The 19,843-nt window shown below is 48.7% G+C and overlaps 1 long non-coding RNA gene across 2 annotated transcripts; it reads left to right on the top strand.

Moving 5' to 3' along the window:
• The first annotated feature begins 299 nt into the window (after positions 1-299).
• LOC144176250 (uncharacterized) lies at positions 300-17,159 on the top strand. Of its 2 annotated transcripts, none has more exons than XR_013323791.1 (4): positions 300-553; positions 6,190-6,309; positions 7,797-7,963; positions 16,975-17,159. It is a non-coding gene; the product is annotated as an uncharacterized LOC144176250 (long non-coding RNA). The 2 variants fall into 2 exon arrangements; XR_013323790.1 differs by having other exon boundaries at positions 16,326-17,159.
• The last annotated feature ends 2,684 nt before the right edge of the window (positions 17,160-19,843 follow it).

The following is a 19,843-nucleotide window of genomic DNA, read 5'->3' as shown; positions in this document are numbered from 1 at the left end:
CGCGTCGGGGATGAGCTGGTGACCACGTCGCAAAATAATCGAGAGCGTCGAGCTCATTTTGCTTCTGTCAACACAGGATCCTATGGGACCCACGCAGCTTTGTACTACCCGGAAGTACTGCCCGGAAGCCGTTTGCGCAGCGCCCCCTGGGCAGCGCAGGAGGCCTATTTCGTATAGACGGTATTCATTCAAAAGTTTAGCGGGCGATTTTCTTCGCTTGGCCACACTAAAAGCCGCCATGTCTGTGGCCACTGTGCTAGCGCATGCGCTGTGCGCCCAGATCTCGAGAAAAAAAAAAAAAAAAACACCGGTGTCCCGTTTGTCGTCTGCCGCGTTTCAACCCAATTATCGGTAGTGGCGTCAAGAGATATATTATTAATCGCATTCACATTACGTGGTGGCGCTCTACCTGCCATCGATAACTTCGCATCACCGGAGGATGAAACCGCGGCAGCGAACGGCCGGAACGGCGCGCAAAAGTCCGACACTGCAGTTGGCTGCCGCCGTGGATGCCGACGCAAGTGCACCCGCACCGTATCCACGACTTTGTCTGGTAAGTTCCCTCTAATACATGGTTGATTACAAAAACCGAATAATTTCTTTGGATAGCTGTTTCACGCGTACGCCGATTTAGCGATGGTAGCGAATGCGAGGCCGCTTCCCGAGCCGTGCTGTAACCCGAGCGCTGACGGATCGCAAGCGCCCTTTGAACAAATCCCTCGAGTTTGGCTTCCGTACGGCAACATTATCTGCATATGCCTTCGGGCGATCGCTTTTCCGCGAGCATACGCGTGACTTATCGCGACGCAGTCGCACGCATACGTGGGCTCTAACGTTTTTACCGCTCTACCTACTCGTGCACGCCCCCGTGTGCCAACGTGTTTTCAAATAAATTGGAATGAAAACTTAGGCAGGCAGCAATGCGCCACCATCAGCTTCGCAGTCACCAGTCGCGGTCGCACGCTGGATGCCTTGTCGGTTGTTCGTACGAGGGATAAAAAACAGGCGCGCTCTTGTTTTTTATTTAAATCGCGGCAATCACTGACACTGACAATCACTGACATCACTGAGATTTTCTTCAGACTCCAATTCCAGAGAAAATCTGCTGTTGCAGTGATCAACCCGTTCCGCTGGTGCCGTGTAGGTTCAATGCGCAAGTCTTGACGCAGAAAAATTACTAGGACCCAGATTTCGGAAGTGTAGTGGACGCGCATTTCACGGCGCGCTGAAGGTGCGTTTCTCACGCTCGCTCGGGCGTGTTACCGGACCCGCCGGATGTGTGACGCGTGAGCTATCGTGTTCCACGCCTGCGCCGCCGCGCCATCGGGGACCGGGGGGTTTATTTCTCTTCGCTTAATAAGGCACTTGAGTTCCAGCAACCGGTCGGTGTGGTCGCTTTCATCGTCGCTCGTCAGCCGACGAGACATGGTGTCAGAAGTGGGATAAAGTTAGCTACACATCGATCAATTATTAATAGCAATCAGTCTAAGGTGCGTAGCCTGCAAAACACGCTATGGCGGATGGAGATCCTTCTATCCAGTTCAGCGGCACCGGGCTTCAACCGCCACCGAAATTCGATTTTGGGAACCCAAGCTCTTGGAAAGAATGGGTCTACCAGTTCGACGACTATTGCTATGCATCTGGGCTCTACCAAGCGCTGGGAGAAGTACAGGTCAGAACGCTTCTTTACGACATGGGCTCCCAAGACGCCTGCCGCGTTCTCGACACTCTAGCATTGTCCAGCGAAGACTGGAGCTCGCTAGAAGAAGTTCACCGATCACTTCATCCACCCGGTCAACGAGGTCTACGAAAGTGTCCGCTTCCACCGTCGAACCCAGGGCGAAGGCGAGACCGTAGACGAGTTCTACACTGCGCTGCGTACACTTGTCAAAAAGTGCAACTACGCCTCAGCGGAAGTGGAAGAACGACTCGTTCGAGACAGGTTCGTCGTGGGTCTCCGGGACTCTAACCTTGTGGACAAACTGTGCCGAACACAAAAGCTTACCCTTGAAGAAGCAAGACTACAGGCTCGCATCAACGAAGATGCCGTGAAAGCCCGTGCAGCAGTGCTCCAAAAAGCCGAATCCTGCTCACGTTGTGGCCGAGGCCAAAGTTCAAAAGCTCTTCCAAAAGCCACGACATGGCTCAGATTCTCAAGGGAGCTCCGGCAAGCGTGTTACGAAGTCCAACACAAGCGACGCTACCACGAGCTGCAGATACTGCGGTCGACCAACGCATCCTCGAGCAGATTGCCCAGCTAGGCAAGCCAAGTGCAAAGGGTGTAATCGGATTGGACACTTCGAAGCAGTCTGCGAAAAGAAAAGCAAGAAGAACATGGGAGCTCTCACACTGCACTCCGTAGCAGCCATCACCAGAGCCAAGTTCGTAAAAGTGGCCGTCAACGGACTACGCTAACTTCAAGGTTGACTCGGGTGCGGAGGTGACAGTGGTACCGGACTCGTTTCCAGGCATACCGAAACAGCTGCAAAAGCCAGAAGGTGAGCTTACGGGCCCAGGAAATTACTCCCTCACCGTTCTCAGAACATTCCAAGCGAAACTGAGCTGAAAAGGCAGGTCTACAGTGCAAACAGTGTATGTTGTGCCTTCGCAAGACCCGCCGCTTCTTGGATTCCCTGCGATACAGGCTCTCGGAGTTATACGGTTCGTGGACAGTGTAACGGATTCTACTGTCACTTTGAAGGACAGTCTCTTCGATGGCTTGGGCGAGCTGCAAGACGAATACGTGATACGTCTCCAACCAGGCGCCAAACCGTTCTCACTCAGCGTGCCGAGAAGAGTACCGATTCCGCTTCACAAACCAGTTCGAGAGGAGCTCACCAAGCTCGAATCCCAGGGAGTCATCCAACGGGTGGACCGTCCCACACCATGGTGTTCCGGTATGGTGGCTGTTCCAAAAGCAGGAGGAGGCTACCGAATATGCGTTGACCTCACCCGACTCAACGAAGTCGTGCTTCGGGAGCGTCACATACTACCCTCAGTCGAGAACATCCTGGGACGCCTCGGATCAGCAAAGGTATTCTCTAAGCTCGATGCTACCGCTAGCTTTCACCAGGTGAAGCTTTCAGAAGAAAGTCAAGAACTCACTACGTTCATAACACCAATGGGAAGATTCTGTTTCCAAAGGCTACCTTTTGGAATCTGCTCAGCGCCAGAATATTTTGAGCGACAGATGAGCAGAATTCTGGAAGGCCTTGAAGGAGTTGTGAGCATGATTGACGACATTCTTGTCTTCGGAGCACCGCAGCAAGAGCATGACCAACGTCTCAAGCAGGTGTTATAGCGCTTGGAAGAAGCGGGAATCAAGCTGAATTGCAAGAAATGCACGTTCTCTGCAAACCAAGTCAAGTTTCTTGTAGTCGTGGTTAGCGCACAAGGAATCAGTCCCGATCCAGAAAAGGTCGAGGCCTTGGCCAAGCTACCAACCCCATCGGATGTCAGCGGTGTCCGAAGACTGCTGGGAATGGTGAACCATGTGGGCCGCTTCATTCCTCATCTTTCCGACATCACAGCACCGATCAGGGCATTGCTTCAAAAGAGAAACTCATGGCTTTGGGGACCGTGCCAGCAAGCTGCTTTCGACAAGCTCAAAAGCTTGCTCAGTTCAGAGGTCTGCATGGCTAAATATGACCCATCGTACCCCACGGTTGTGTCAGCTGACGCAAGCTCATACGGTTTCTGAGCCGTATTGCTTCAAGATCAACCATCGGGAGAACGACGAGCGGTTGCTTACGCCTCACGATCCCTAACGGACACTGAAAGCCGCTACAGTCAAACAGAAAAAGAAGCTTTGGCTGTGACGTGGGCTGTCAAGAGGTTCGACCAGTTTCTGAGGGGCATCGCATTTCAAGTCGAAACGGATCATCGTCCTTTAGTCACGCTCCTGGGATCAGCAGAACTCGACATGATTCCGCCCAGAATCCAGCGCTTGCGAATCCGTCTTATGCGCTATCAGTTCACTGTTCTCTACGTCCCTGGCAAGCTGATTGCCACGGCAGACACGCTGTCAAGGGCTCCTATTCAGGGACACGATCCTGAGCGAAGTCAATGGCAGACAGACTCCATCGAGTTATTCATCGGGGAAGTCGTTACAGCAGCTGCCAACCTCATGTCCTCCCGCATGGATGCCTTACGCAAGCACCAAGCGGAAGACGGCATCTGTTCTGGGCTACTCCACTTCTGTGAGAAAGGATGGCCAGAAAACGTCTCAAAGGTTCCAGTTCATCTAAGGGAGTACTGGAAGGAAAGAGGCAACATCACAGTGTGCGATGGCTTCTTGCTCAAAGATCGCCGCATCATTATTCCAAGCCTGATGCGCTGTGAGGTACTTCAGCAAATCCACGAAGGCCACCAGGGCATTGGACGGTGCAAGGCAAGGGCAAGGGACACAGTATGGTGGCCTACCCTTAACAGCGAAATTGAGCAGCTCGTAACATCGTGTGAGAAATGCGCTCAGACGAGAGTTCAGCGTTCGGAGCCACTAATCGCAACACCGACTCCAAATCGGCCATGGCAGCGTGTAGGCACCAACTTGTTTGAACTTGACGGAACTCACTACATAATCGTGGTGGACTACTACTCTCGTTTTCCGGAAGTAATCAGCTTGTCGTCGACCACCTCCACAGCTGTCATTGCGGCTGTCAAGAGCACGTTCGCGCGACATGGAATACCTGATGTGTTCGTGTCCGACAACGGCCCGCAATTTTCGTCACGGGTGTTCGCCGAGTTCGCGCAGACCTACGGATTTCATCACATCACGAGCAGCCCGGGCTACCCACAGTCAAACGGCGAGGCAGAACACATGGTGCGGACCATGAAGGATCTTTTCACAAAATCCAAGGACCCACACATGGCGCTTCTGGTGTACCGCGACACGCCAGGAGTGAGCGGATACAGCCCGTCGCAGCTCCTAATGGGCCGACGTCTGCAAACGACAGTGCTGAAGATGCCAGACACCCTGCAACCGGAGTGGCCACCACACGACGAAGTTGCAGCTAAGGATAAAGCTAACTGAACAAAACAAAGTCAAGACTTCAACCGTCGTAACGCCGCCCACCAACTCCGCCCACTCGCTGACGGGGAGGATGTGTGGGTGCAGGATATGTCATGCGCAGCAAAGGTGCTCAGCCCAGCAAGAAGACCACGCTCATATGTGGTGGAAACACCGACAGGCATCATTCAGCGCAACCGTCGGCATTTGGTGCCGTTCAACGGTGCAGGAATGCCTGATGGCCTTGCGTCTGACAGTTATTCAAGCACAGACGAAACACCAGCAGTGACGGTCGAAAGCTCCGCGGATCAAACCCGCCGGATGTGTGACGCGTGAGCTATCGTGTTCCACGCCTGCGCCATCGGGGACCGGGGGGGTTTATTCCTCTTCGCTTAATAAAGGCACTTGAGTTCCAGCAACCGGTCGGTGTGGTCGCTTTCATCGTCACTCGTCAGCCGACGAGACAGGAAGTACCTTAATTTGAGGAATGAAAAAAAATTGGGCGTTTTAATTAGTGAACAAAGCAGAGTAACGCTAGTTCCATCTTTGGCTCGTTCCTTTTAACTGCGCTATTTTTACTGTGCACCTTAAAACACCCGGTTATTCCTCCCTCCCCCTCTGTGCTTTTACTACATAGCTGCATTTATTACATGGAATGGCGAGTTGATTTTTAAGCAATGCCTTGGGCACACATGGTATCTAGCAGGTTATTTTATGCACCATTCTTTTTCTAAGCAACCAACCTTCCCAACCGGCAAGCAGACTATTCATATGCTTGCAGGCTCTGTTTTCACCATCCTTGCATCTGCACATATGTATATTTGTTAAACGTTGCCTGCATACCTTCTAGTCCAGACTTCATATTTGAAAAGCGGCAACTGGCCACAGTTGCCGCTTTTCTAATGGAGGCGAAAAGCAGAAATGCCCATGTTCGAGATTTTGGCACACGTTAAAACATCCCCAAGTGGTCAAAATTAACCTTAGTCCCTCACTACGGTGTGCCTCATCGCCTGTGTAGTGTCAGTGTGTTAAACCTCATAGTCAATCAAAGTGTTCGTGCAAACCTTCTACAAAGCAAGCACAAGCCGTTTTCAACTTTATGTGGTCACTGGTGAACTGACTGTTGTAAAACTGTGCATCGCAGCATGTTTAAGCTCACATGTTCCTACTCACTCTTGCAGGTCTGAAGCATGAGATCAACCACTGGCTCTCAACAGCCACTCCCCCAGTCCGGCGAAGTCAACAAAAAGCCATCCAGCCACCACTAGGCACACAAGGCTGCAGAAAAAACTTGGCATAGCGTATGCATGTTTCTGGCCTATTTTTGCTTCTCTTAAGAAGGTAAAGTTTATGCAGCCTGTGTTGCTTTTCAGTTTCAGTTGTACAACTTTTTTTTTATGTTGATTATGCATTTTCGTGTTGAAACGTATAAAAATGTGCAGTGCCAAAGGGACACTGCACCTCCAAGGCAAACTTCATTTTAGATTTTTTTTATCCTTCACCTCCGTAAATGCTGGCATCATTACAGGAGTGCTTGTCGAACGTTTTGATGTGTGGGTGTTTGCGTCTGTCCCGAATGCAAGATGATGTGCCACGGTCCCTTAAAGGGGCTGGACCTACCCCACTTCTGATAGTGATGAAAAGCATGTCATAGTCTTCACATAAGCCATATGATGGCCAATTCTTTAAATACGTGTGAACATCCACTGCCTGACTACTCTTTACGTCCCAACTTTCAGCCTCTCATCAGTGCTAGTAAACATCCTACGCGAGGCTGACCCCTTTGCTAAGCTGCACAGAAAAAAGGTCAACCCAACAGCTCAGCCATTATCAGCAGCTGACAATCCTTGTGTATCCTCAGGTGCTGTCAAGTGCACAAATAACTCCTCCATGTGCTCACCTTTGTGAGAGAGAAACGAGCCAAGAATGCCCCAGCAACACATCAGTGATGGCCTCCCAGATGGCCGATAGGATTCTCCAGGTACAGCGCGAAGGGGTTTTGAAATCCCTCCCCCAAACATTTTACTATGCTGCACATAAGCAAGTGCTAGCAATCATTTTGGCAAGGCTCCTTCCATTCTCCCATACCTCCATACACCCCCAACCCCTAAAAGTATTTGTGGCTGTACCAACAGTTGATGGACTGTGAAGAATGAACACGCTGGAAAGAACTAAAGGAGGTGTTTCAGGTGTGCATTTGGAGGTTGTCAGGTGACACACTGTTGAGTCGAGTTGATACGTGCAGCATACCACAGTAGCAATGCACCAAGCATGTGTGATCCTGCATTCAAGGCCAGTGCACTGCAGGCGTATTAGTAACTGCACTTGCATTGGGTCAAATTAAACTACGCAGCTGTTGAGAAAAACAATGGGGTGTACTCACGGGAGCAAAACTCTAGATTGATGCAAGCAGCAGCTGAAAGGCATTACATGCTGCCACATGAATAAGTGCTTCCTGCCAAGAAGACACTGGCTGTACGGCCTAGTTTAACAGTACGATGTTCATTTCGTGCTTGTTGCTTTGGCTACATGTGGCTTCGGCCTTGTTGAAGCGTTTTAGCGATTAGCGGTCAGTAATGCATTGAACGTTTTTTTCTTGACCTCTGATTGGGAGCTTAAGCACGCGACAGGCTTCATTAAAATCAAGTCCTAGCACTTCGGGATTTACACTCTATGCGCAGATTGTGACTATTCGTGAAGGACGAGGACAATAGAAAGGAGCAGTAAAAAATTCTTTAGGGCCTCATCTGGGGAGAGTGACCATTTGGGCTCCTTTCCTTGGTTGCAGCAAAGCCAAGGGAATGCGAGCTGTGGACCGGCGACCAAGGACAACTCCACCCGGAGCTGGGATTGTGTGCGCTGGACGTTGCGTCGTCGGCTGTCGAGCACTGAGGGCCAAAACCATCGAGGACAGGCGGCCATATCCATGCCAACAGAATCAACCTAAACAACAAGGTGAGCTGGGCAGCTACGGTCTCCCACGGCAAACACACTCAGAGACACATGGTACCCCAGAGTCAATACACTCACGGCAGACATTCCAATTCATGCTCAGAAATTAACAAAATCCATCACATGCTTCAGTCCATTATCGTTGGAAAAAAAAAGTTCTAAAAGCAGCCCTAACTGAACTTAAGGGAGTCGACACCACTGTCAACCCCGCCTCTTCCAAAACGTCAGACCAGCATCTCAGGCCATCGTTGACTCCAGCCACAGCGGGTTACCGACCTTGGGGTCCTCAGAAATTGGGTCCGCAGATGCAATGGACAATTCTCCATCTGGCTCTACTCAGTTAAAACACTGGGACAAGAAAATTGGCCTTGGCAAACTCCCCTTGCTTCGGGGTCGGATGATTAGTACGTTACGGAAGGTGTGCTTCAAAATTTTGGAGAACAGATCATGGAAACCCTCGTGCGACATTCAAAGCCATGTTAGTGCAATTTGAAGATAAGATTGGTGCTGAAATCACCGATCTCAACATTTGCATCACCGGTTCTTTGAGGACGCTGCGTGAAGGGGAATGGGCCCCCTAAAATTGACTACACGTGCGTCTGGCCTCCGTCAGCGGACAGTTCCAAAGTGCTCACCGATCGTCTAAAGGCACATTACCAATGGCGACTTGGCACATTGCGTGACGTCGCAAGTGATGAGCCAGGCATCGCTTTTTCTCGCTTTGCGAGGGAGGACAAGATCGCTCTAGGACTGAATCCCCTCGTTGCACCTCGGCAATGCAAAACCGGATAGCCAATCATGGCTAAGGAGTCAGCTGACGTAGCTGCAAAGGAAAGATTTGTTTACATCCAGCAATGCAAACAATGGTGAGCCGCTGCTGCCGCACAGGGCTGACTGTGCCTGTCGGTTCAGGGGTCAGGCCGGCAAGGAATTTTTCATGCGCTTCAGTTCTTTGGTCAGTGACTTCAGGGTATGTGTGTACTAATCAACAAACAGTGTAGAACTCATAAGTGTGGAAAGTCTTTTCAAATGGCAAACACGGTGTAGAACTTGGAGCGTTCGGAGGCGTCAAAACTTCTGCGTCTGTGAAAAGAAGTGAAATTTGCCGGCCGGGATGCGAGTATTGTTGCATCGAATTAATTACTAAATGCAAAACATGGCTGACCGGCACGTTTCTCCTAAACGTATGGAGCCCTTCTCGTAACACCTCCAAATTGACCAAGCTTTTTTAGAAAACTCTTGAAATTTTCCATTTCGACACATTACTCATTGTCGGTGATTTTAATGCACATCACACTAAGTGGGGATTGCAAGCATGACACCATTAAAAAGCAAAAACCTTTGGCTTGATGCCCAACAAGAAGGCCTCACCCTTACCACTGACCATACGCATCCCGAACACACGTAAAGGAAGACCGCTTTACGCAACACATAAGAGAATCTCGGCAGCAACCACCCGGCAACATCAAACGAAGGTCTGGTAGGCCCGCTTATCCTCACACTCGGATTCCTCACACTCGGTGATTGGTCCACATATCTGAGAAATAACTAACATCAAGGCAAAGGCGGATCAACTGGGCCGAGATGCTGAGCAGGCAACTAATTATACATTTGAAGCAGGGAACCAATGCCAGGTTGACTTGCAGCTTCCCCACATGTGGGAGGCCAAGAGTGGTTTGCAACAGCAGCTCCGCAAGAACAAAGTCAGTTGCAACGTGTTTTGTCGCCTGGATTGGCTTGACCAACACATTGAAGAATACCGTAAAAACCCGCGTGTAATACGAGGTTTTTTTTCCAAATTTCACTATGTAAAATTTGTGCCTCGTATTATATGTGGATCCCAAAGTTTTCAGCCGAAAATTTGCACTTTCGGTTTTAGCGGAGGGTGCGCCATCTTGCGGTGGCGTTAGCTGGCTGCTGCTTCTCTCAGCCGGCGCTATTTCGATTGTTTTGACTACGCGAAGGATCTCGGCACGTTCACCGCAAGTCTATCACGATACCGGGTGCACGAAAACAGTATTCGGCTGCAATTTAAAGAAAAGTTATTTTATGTGCCGACACCATCGTAAATTGCGCCGCAGTACGGCAGTTCGGCGTTACCGAAGGCAGCATTCGTGGGTGGAGAAAGCAACTGGTGCTTGACTGGATAAAGCCTGTGTGGTGTCGGCGGCCTGGAGCACTGTTGGGGATTCCCGTCAGTGCTCGTGTCGGACGCCTTTCGCTGCCACCTGGCTGATTCCGTGAAGAAGTTGTTCCGCGAACCCCGCCCCTAACTCATTGTTATGCCAGGAGGAATGACATCCCAGCAGCTGCAACCGCTAGACGTTTGCATCAACAAGCCTTTCAAAGACTGCATCAGGTCCTTCTACCAAGAGTGGATGAGGTCAGGATACCCGTGAGTGACAGCTACCGAATGGCTGACGCGGGTTTCTTCAGCGGTGCTTGGTGGCATCCCAGAGGAGCTCGTCAGTCGCTCTTTTAAGAAATGCGGCATCTCGAACGCCCTTGATCGCACTGAGGATCACTTTCTGTGGGAAGACATTTCCGACAAGGCGACTTCAGGAGACAGCGGCAACGAACCTTACGATGACTGAACGGACGTCGGGAGACAGTGCCAGCGAAAACTGACAATGACTGAACGGTAACTGCAGTCCAAATAAATGTTATCTGTGCTCTACCTCGCATTATATGCGGATGAAAACTTTTTTTTTATTTTGCTGTCCCCAAATTACACCTCGTATTATACGCGGGTCCGTATTATACGCGGGTTTTTACGGTACTCAGTTATTGCGACAAAATTGGCATGCAGCTTGCGATTGCACCGTGAGAAGCAACTACCCAAGACATGAAATGTCGTCTGATGCTTAATCGATCTCGGTAAGAGCCTAGCCATACATTGATGCAACCTAATGGGGAATTCCATTGAGAGAACAGGAGCAGTGGCATCGTGCAGTGAGGAGTAGGTGACACAACACTTGGGGGCACGCGGGAGCAGGGCCACTGCACCTGCCATGAGTGCGGCACGCACCCGGAGAGCAGGTGGGAGAGGAAAAAACGACGAGGGGAAAACACGGTCCCGACCGGCTGTATGGGCATACATGATAGCATTTATCAGGTTAAATAAGGGCGATCCGGCTACATTACTTGCAGTAGCAGCAATATGAGGCCTGTCTGCAAGATTGGCGAGTGAGGAACAGGCGGTATCACTACGAGGGCGTCTCAAATACGACAAAAACCAGTAACAGAGGCTATTTTGCTCATATGCACCATCTCTCGGGGTGAAGTAGAGGTTAAACTGCCGGCTACTTGTTCTTGTAGTCGTTCGTGCGAATCTCCCCGGTGCCGTTCGTTTTTTTTTTCTCTCTCTCTCTCTCTCTCTCTTCAGCCTTTAGCGTTTTTGAGAACTGAGAACGAATATTTCAGTAGAAGAAACACCCCCGCCCCACGCAGAATCGTTAAATGATGTACAACCAAAGTGGGAAGCTCCTTCACTGGGTCTGTTTACTGAACAGCACCGTTGATTCTGGGCATGGAGTTCAGTGAGAGTAAAGCCCCTCCTATGGGCAGGGCCGCGGCGGAGGGGCTTTAATTTAGAGCAGCCCAGCGGCAGCGCGGCGGCGCGCGCCATGTCGTCACTCCATGTACCGTAATTACCCGATTCTAACGCAGACCCTTTTTCCGGAAAAATAGGCCGAAAAATCACATGCGCGTTAGCATCGGATTCGAAACCGAAACCGAAACGGCGGAAATTTCGTCCCACCCATCGCCATCACCATGTCAAGATGGCACTAAAGCTATTAGCAACGATTTTTCGGACGCAGGAAGCATATGCGCCTAGACTTTTCTATCGGCGTTCACACAAATCGTCAAATTGTTCCACTTGCGCGCTTGATAACAGCAATGGCAGCAGCGGCTCTCACGCGTTCAAAACGAGCGGTCGGCTGAAGCGTGCGGCTCTGGAGAAGCTCGCGGGATGGGCGTGCGAGGCGTGGGCCACGATCCCATCGACCATGGTTGAATGTTCGTTCAGAAGTGTGGCATCGCGAAGGCTCTTGGCGGCACCGAGGACGAGATGTTCTGGTCAGCGGAAAGCGATGAGGAGTGAGATGAGCGAAATTACTTTGGGGAATAAATCGCCCATTTCTCCCGCATTCGTTTGTCTGGGTTATAAAGTTCCGTGCGCGTTACAAACGGAGGTGCAAGTTTTTTGGGTTTTTTTGTCAGAAAAATCGGGTGCGCGTTAGAATCGGGGGCGCGTTAGAATTGGATAAGTACGGTAGCTCAGAGATTTCCCGCCGCGCGAACTTTGTCGTGAAAGTTCGCTCCACGTATTCCAGCCTTTAGGCATCCCAGCAATCTCTGCGGAAAAGCATGTGTGAGCAAAGCCGGGCAAAGCACGTGTGGCAGTGTGAAGCATTCGCATGCTCGTAGGGCTCGCTGCCCATTCCACAAAGTTGCAAATACACGATGGATACTGCCGCGCTCCCCGATACAAGGGAGCAAAACACACACACACACACACAAAGGGGAGGATATGACGTTAAAGGTCATGTGACTTCCTTCGTATCGTACCGTGCTCACTCCGACTTTTCAAGCGGGAGCAGATCGAACTGCTCCCAACTGCTCTCAGAGCACCGAAAGTGGTCTCGCACTACCACTGGATGACAGTGCTCCTACTTCTGTTCGACCACTGAAACACGCCTGCTCAGGAGAGAGCACTTTCAGAGTGCTTTTGAGTGCTCCTGCTCTCCCAATGGAATCCGCCATTAAGTGTCATTGCCTATCAGTTTGGTAGCACGGACAAAGAACTACTGAAGGTTATTCAGGATCTTCATATTGCAAGCTGTGCTGCCAAGGTACTGCCCCCCTACTCGAGCCGGAATAATGCCCTCCTCAACATTACTTCGGGCAAGGTACGCGGCTGCCATTACGGCCCTTTGCACAAAACAAAATGTGCTTTTAGGCAAAACGACATCAGGAACAAATGCTTGTAATCTAGGTTATGACTTTTTGGAAGCCCTCACTCATTAGCTCAATATGTGTTGGGATAGAGGCCACATTCCGAAACAGTGGAAAAGAGCCAAAAATATTTTAATCCCTAAACCTGAAAAAAAGCTTACGATTGAAATTCTCCAGCCATTATCTCTCATTCCATGCATGGGAAAGGTTCTTGAACATGGAGGAAAACTCTTTTTCTGCATACCATGATCAGTTTCAGACGTACACTTTCTACCAAGGTTAAGGCAGCATGAGCTTTAGCTAACAGCCAAACAAGGAGTCGCATTTTAAGCACATTGGACATTAACTTTCCTTGCAGCACGACTTTACAAGTAGCTATTCCAACAACGCGGAGATCGCATCCTCATTCCCCCTCTTCTCGTGAAACGCACCCCAATTACAACGACGAGCGACGATAGGCCAGGGCGCAAGCTCTGCGCAAACGCTAAGCTAAATGTGAGGACGTGGTTTACAGGGACGCAGCCAACTATTTTCGTCTCGACGTAATATTAGTTGCTGTAGTCAATAACCAGGGAAACTCCATTGCCTCTGGCCCGCTTCATACCCCAGTGGTGTATGAAGCAGCAGCCATTGCACTGGCAATGGTGGCCTTCACAAAAATCAGAACAGTAAAAAAATTCAGGGAAGCTTGCGCTCACGTGCAAGACTTGATCATTGACGGACACAAAGTTGAGTTTTATTGTCGTGGTGCTGTGGTTGACGTCAGCGGGATGGCATTTCATTACTTTACGTTGAGCAACGCCAGAGTGAGCTCGTCGTTTTGGTCGACGTTTTCTTGTGCCGCCCTGTAAGCATGACTTATCGTCTCTAGCAGATGCTTTGCACGCCGAGCCTGTCGAAGCACACCGGCCTCTTCCTTTCCTTGGACATGCCAACTATCTGTGGCCTATCCACTATCTGCGTCAAACTATGCACACGTATCAAGGCACGCGAGCATGAATGGTGTGCATTTTCGTAGTATTTTAAAAGCTGCGGACACCATACAGAAATGATTTGCTCAACAGCATTGCTGTTAATTAAAACCTCCAAGTCTGCAATCCTAAATTTCTCCCGAGGGCAGATCTCCGAAGAGGTGTCCGTACCTCTAACTTTTGGCTTCGACCCCGAAAAACGAACCGGCAAGTTACATCTAATCTGGACCGCTGCCCTCTTTGGCATGGCCAGGAGTGAATCCGCACACAACGCCGCTTGCGGCTTCACCGACCTAGCGCACGTCAATCTGGACAGTGGCTTCATCTCACTGTCAGGCAGGAACAGAGTAGTGTCCTACACGGATATCCCCAACCACTGTCGGCTGACCTGAGCCTGTATCCCTCCCAGGAATCTGTGGTTTGGAGACACCTCCAGACAAATTCGTGTCGGATCTTAATTGTCTACAGCTACTGTTACCCAGGGCAGGTAACAGTAGCTGTCCCCCCACCCCCCCTGCAGAGTGCCACAGGTGCCAGGAAGGAGCAGGCCTAGCACACATATGTCAGCGTCCTCACACAGCCACACCAAGTTGCAGTGTTAATAGCAGTGGGAGACCGTACTGCACAGCTCCTACTTGGGGAGAGTAGAAAGAGGGTAGGAGCAGTAAGCACCCTGGAACTATCATCACATCTGTCTCTGGCCCTCCAACACCTTTCACCGTATGAATTGTTCCAATTTTTACTGCCCCATTTGCTCAATTCTTAGTTCCCACCCCATTTTAATAAAAGGTGTATTGAATGTTAAATACTCCAAATCTTTGTGCATCAACCGTAAGTGCATCTATCGCAAGTGCAAGGGGCATGAATAAAAGGGGACGCTTAGAATAAAAAAAATTACAATGTAGCAGTGAGTGTGAATTTTAGCATGTTTTAGCTATGATGGGCATGTAAATTTCTTTTCAGTGTGTTTTAGCTATGATGGGCATGTAAATTTCTTCTCAGTGATGCTGTGTGCCAGATACTAAGTTCCCTTCTATGTACACAATGACGAGTTTTTCCCAGCAGAGTCCTGGGTATCGCGTTTACAATAGTGAAAATTCACTATCTGCTACTTATTTTTTTTTTGTAGGTCTTTAAGCAAAGCCTGCAAAGCTGTTAGTAGGCAACAGGTTAGTGGGCAACAACAGAAAAAGTTTATTCAGCACACAGTATGTCATTTGTGATGTCACTGCTTAAAATGATATTTGCATTTTCCTCGTGTTAAAAAAATCACAGCAACTGGACAGTATCATACACAGAAAAGTGTTGAAACAGTTCAAAGAAATAGGGATTTAAAGGCATTATACAGACAGGTAATAGTTTTCTGGTAAATACACAAAGTAATGCCACACTCTTAAACTAAAAAGATAATTGAGATTGATGTGATTTCTCTAACATAGCACGTTAATAACAACTGAACAAGACGACGAGCTGCAGGCTTACAAAATTGCTTCACCGATGCAGTTGTTGGAGTCAGAAAAGAAATCTGTAAATACAGGATGTGTTGAGGACAAATGACCATCAATACCAGACGTGCCCAGTAAGTGCAGTCTTCTGCTGAATGGCAAACACGCAAAAAAAATGACTTGATACACTTAACAACTAAAAACAAACTGCAAAAAATGTGAGTATAATCAGATTGCAAGGTAAAACTGACAGGACTAAATTCCTTGGCAAGTTGCAGTATTCCAAAATGGTTTTACCAATGCTGCAAATATAACCCGCCGCGGTGTCTCAGTGGCTAAGGCTTTGCGCTGCAAAGCACGAGGTGCAGTCACTTTCATTTCCGAGGGTTGGGGTGGTCGGACCAGCGACAAGCGCCTTACCGAGTCTTGCGGCATCTTAAATAACCTTGTACCAGGTGACACAGTGTTGGCTGACAGAGGATTCACAATAGGTGATGCTGTTGGCATCCACTCAGCCAAGCTAGAAATGCCGGCTTTCACTAGGGGGAAATCGCAGTTATCGGCTTGGGACGTCCAAAAAACTCTAAAATTGGCTAATGTCCGCATTCATGTAGAACGGGTGATTGGGCTACTTAGAGGACGATACCGAATCCTGTCAAGCACTATTCCAATTGATCTTGTGACTGTGAAGCACAACGAGAGGCTCACCCAGCTAGACAAAATTGTAGCTGTCTGCGCAGCTCTAGCAAATCTGAGCCAGTCAGTTGTGCCATTCGAATAGGCATTTTCCAGCAAGCCGTGTGCATCAGTTTGGCTGAGACAACAATGTCTAGCAGTTTCCCTTATTGTGTGGGAAATAGGTGGGTGAGGCACGCCGTAGTGGAAGGCTCCGGATTAATTTTGGCCACCTGGGGCAAGAAGGGGGGGGGTATCTTTAACGTGCGCCGAAATCTCGCAGACACGGGCGTTTTTGCTTTTCGCCTCTGTCAGAAAAGTGGCTGGGAATCGAACCTGCAATGTCCTTGGGCCCAGCAGCACAACACCTTAGCCACACAGAAGAGGATGGAATGGGAATGGCCGCAATGAAATGCCAATACTGGGCAACAGTGAAAAGAGCAGCAGGCATCCAATGCCACTGGTTAGAAGGCGAACATGACCATTAAGACAGCCAGGATGCAACGCATGGTTAGTGTGGTGTGTAACGGGTGTGCAAAAAATGTTGTGTGGTGGGCATCTAAAATCGCCGCAAACCATGTGTATTTATTGGAAGTATGATTTAGGGACTACCCAGCGATGGGCATAACAGCACAATGCACAGGCTACTGTACCAGGTAGTGCAATTCCTGATGATTGACTTATTGATGCAATTTTTTGTTTCGCTGTAGTATCTAAATGCACAGATGTTTTGGTTTTCATTGTGTGATTTGCAGTTATGTTCTGTCATGAAGATTTTAGCCCTGGTCATCTGTATGAATGCACTCTTCTGTTCAAACAGAACATTATGAGGATTTTGCTCCTGTAGACATGAAAAGCGGTTTCCTGGACTGTTGACCGACGATTTACCTAATTTCTTGGCGGTGAAAGTTTTGATGTGCCGTCCCTCCGAATTTTCCATAATGTGAAATGCTATTCCACGCAGTGAATGGCAGCACCCATTGCGAGCCTAAAGCAATGGGAGTCTAGATGAAGACATCAAGCCCAATTTTGAACTGTTACGCTCGTGATTTTGATTCCAATGGTTTAGGTAGGTTATTTTTTGTCAGTTGTTACACCACTGTCCATTTTATGCTGCTGCTGCTGCTCTAGTAAACGTTCTTCAGCTTAGTTGTGTGTCTTCACAAAAAATACAGGGTGTTTGTAATGCTGCCCAATGTCAGTATTTCTTTCCCTTTTTTGTCCAAACTGACATTGATGATTGTCGTCGTAGTATGCAAGTTTTTAAGAGTTGTTAATGTTTTGTGCAAAAAAAATTGTGCATCTTAGATAGTGACATGAGGGGTCTCAACTCACATCAGTGAGCAAGCAAGCCACAGTCAAGAAGTTCAGTCCCACATGGGAAGGTTGCAATGCAAGAAGGGCAGGGGGGAGAGGGGTGTAACAAATTGTCACCTAATGCTGCCGTTCAAACGAAACAAGTCCTTTCCCACACATTGTAAATATGCTTGGTCATTTCTGTATGGAATTTGGTGTCACCATTCGAGAAACATATCAGTACTGATCTCCAAGATGACTAAAATCTAGGCACTGATATTTGTTTTACGGTGATCCTTTAATACATCAAAAGGTCAAAAAAAAATCAAAAGGTCTGCAGGCCACATGTGGCCCGGGTGTTTCACACCCTTGCTTTAGATTAACTGTGCACAATAGGGCAAGGCTATGTGTATCAATCGTAACACAAAGAATGGAAGGTTACAAGTGGAAGCACCCACACACAAAAACCGAATGGAATGGGAAAAAATGGTGTTTCCGTGTTCTAGATGCAGAGTGTCTTATGCTCGGGGGTATGTCACTTGTTGACCGGTGGCGACCGTCCGCACACCATCTGTGCATGCGCTCCTCTCCTCCTTTCCAAACAGCTGCGTACTCTCCTCTCCTCTCCTACCGTCTGCGCACGCTCCTCCTCCGTTCGCTTCAGCTCTCTCGCGCGCATGCGCGGTTCTCTCTCTCGTAGTCTCCTCTCCTACAGCTGTGAATATAAAGGGGAACGCGCAGAGCGCGCGTTCAGTGCTGCGCTTGCTTCGCTTGACTCCGTGCTTCTTCAGATGAAGTAGGATGGAAGCAACAGTCCCGTCAGCGGGTGCGCTGACGCAATTAAACATAACGGAAACGCAAACGGAACCCCCATGACACTTTGCATCCTACTCATGGTTCCCTTCGGGGAGATGGGTGTAATTTTTTTTTGTACCCCAGCAAGGCTCCTTGTCTCTGTTTAGCTCCAAGTAGTAGTGCAGAAGTGACAACAAAAGAGAATCGGCAGACTGCATCGGTGCTCCTGTGACCTACTGCAAACTATCACTAATATTTAACTGATGGGTAATTACATTGTGAACTGTTGGTTGGGTGGTGTTTTATTGATGTGTAATAAAATGTTTCTTGATAGACATGTTCTCATCATGCCATTTTTAATAGTGTCCCAAGCTGCTGTTAGCAGTTACCCTAGGTGTAAGTAAGACAAGTTAACTTAACAAGCCTTGCTGCTGATGCCCGGAAACACCAATGTTAAGCTTTCGTGGTGCACAAAGAACATGGGTTGGTAAGGTAGTTGGTATTGCATAATGAAAAGTGGGTCTTACAAAGCAATATGAACAAAGGCAGGACAAAGCACTGAACTGTGACTGATTGTTTATTTAAGGAATAAACATACCAATGCGATTACAACCAATGAAAAGGCTAAAAGCACATCGAAACCAACACGTCGTCTCGCCCCTTCCCTGCTACACAGCAAGGTTTTGATACACGATTTCTTTTTTTGGGAGTGCAACTGAAGGGCCTCTAATGCAGACATTATTAAACATTCAATTTCAAGTACGCCTATCAATTCATGTGTGAACTTTTCCTTTTCTAAGCAATGAACGCACTTCCCAAAAAGTGGAACACAAGCGTAACTTTTCGCAGTGTGACAAAATGTGGCCCGATAATTCAATGAAGTCCTTGTGCTCACTGTACAGATCACCATTTCATTACAGTTGAATTAGCCAAAATGAAGGCGATAGCCATGAGTTATCATTTCCTGGCCAGAAACCACGTCTTGCAAAAAATATTCTAGCACATGAAGAGTATGACTAAAATGTTTTTTTAATATTCTAGCACATGAAGAGCATGACCAAAATGTGTTTCTTTTTTTTTTTTTTCATTTTCCACAGTCATTGTAAATTCAAATAGCAGTAGCTGGAAAGGCACCTAAATGCACATAAAAGGGCACCAGTCGACCTCGCTATTTATTTCTGAATATTTCTGTAGATCAGTTTCGAAGTGTGCTAAACACCATCACTCAGGGCCGTAGCCAGAAATTTTTTTCGGAGGGGGTTATGGGTTTTGGGAAGGGGGTAGTTCTGCCGAAACCAACAGTAAGTATTCCCCACGCGCTGCCTCGAAAATATTTCGGGAGGGGTTCGAACCCCCAAACCCCCCCTCTGGCTACGGCCCTGCCATCACTGTATTTAAACCTGCTGCTGCTCACGGATGCGGCAAAAAACGGCACTCTTGAGGCTTGCCCCGCAGGACGCACACCAGCTCTGTGAGGGCGCCGTATTTCTTTTCTAGCAGCTGCATACGCCTGCAATGAAAGAGAAGAAAAAAAACGGGCTAAAGTTCGGGGTGAAGCAGAAAGGCACAATTACTTCCATTATGTGCACAATTAGTTTTTCTAAACCAAGCAGGAGCTACAAGTTTCGTACGGAGACTGAAATGGCAGTTCTGCTGCCCCTAAAAACACATAATAGTAAGTTTCGCTAAGCGCTGCTGGCGCAAAACAACAGCTTGAGACGACGTTCGTCTCCGGACGGCGT

The sequence above is a fragment of the Haemaphysalis longicornis genome, unplaced genomic scaffold (assembly GCF_048455015.1).
Source record: "Haemaphysalis longicornis isolate Haplotype H1 unplaced genomic scaffold, Haemaphysalis longicornis Haplotype H1 scaffold_1, whole genome shotgun sequence".
NCBI classification, from domain to species: domain Eukaryota; kingdom Metazoa; phylum Arthropoda; class Arachnida; order Ixodida; family Ixodidae; genus Haemaphysalis; species Haemaphysalis longicornis.
The sequence above is the reverse complement of the archived record's forward strand: the minus strand, read 5'-3'. Positions and strand labels throughout refer to the sequence as shown.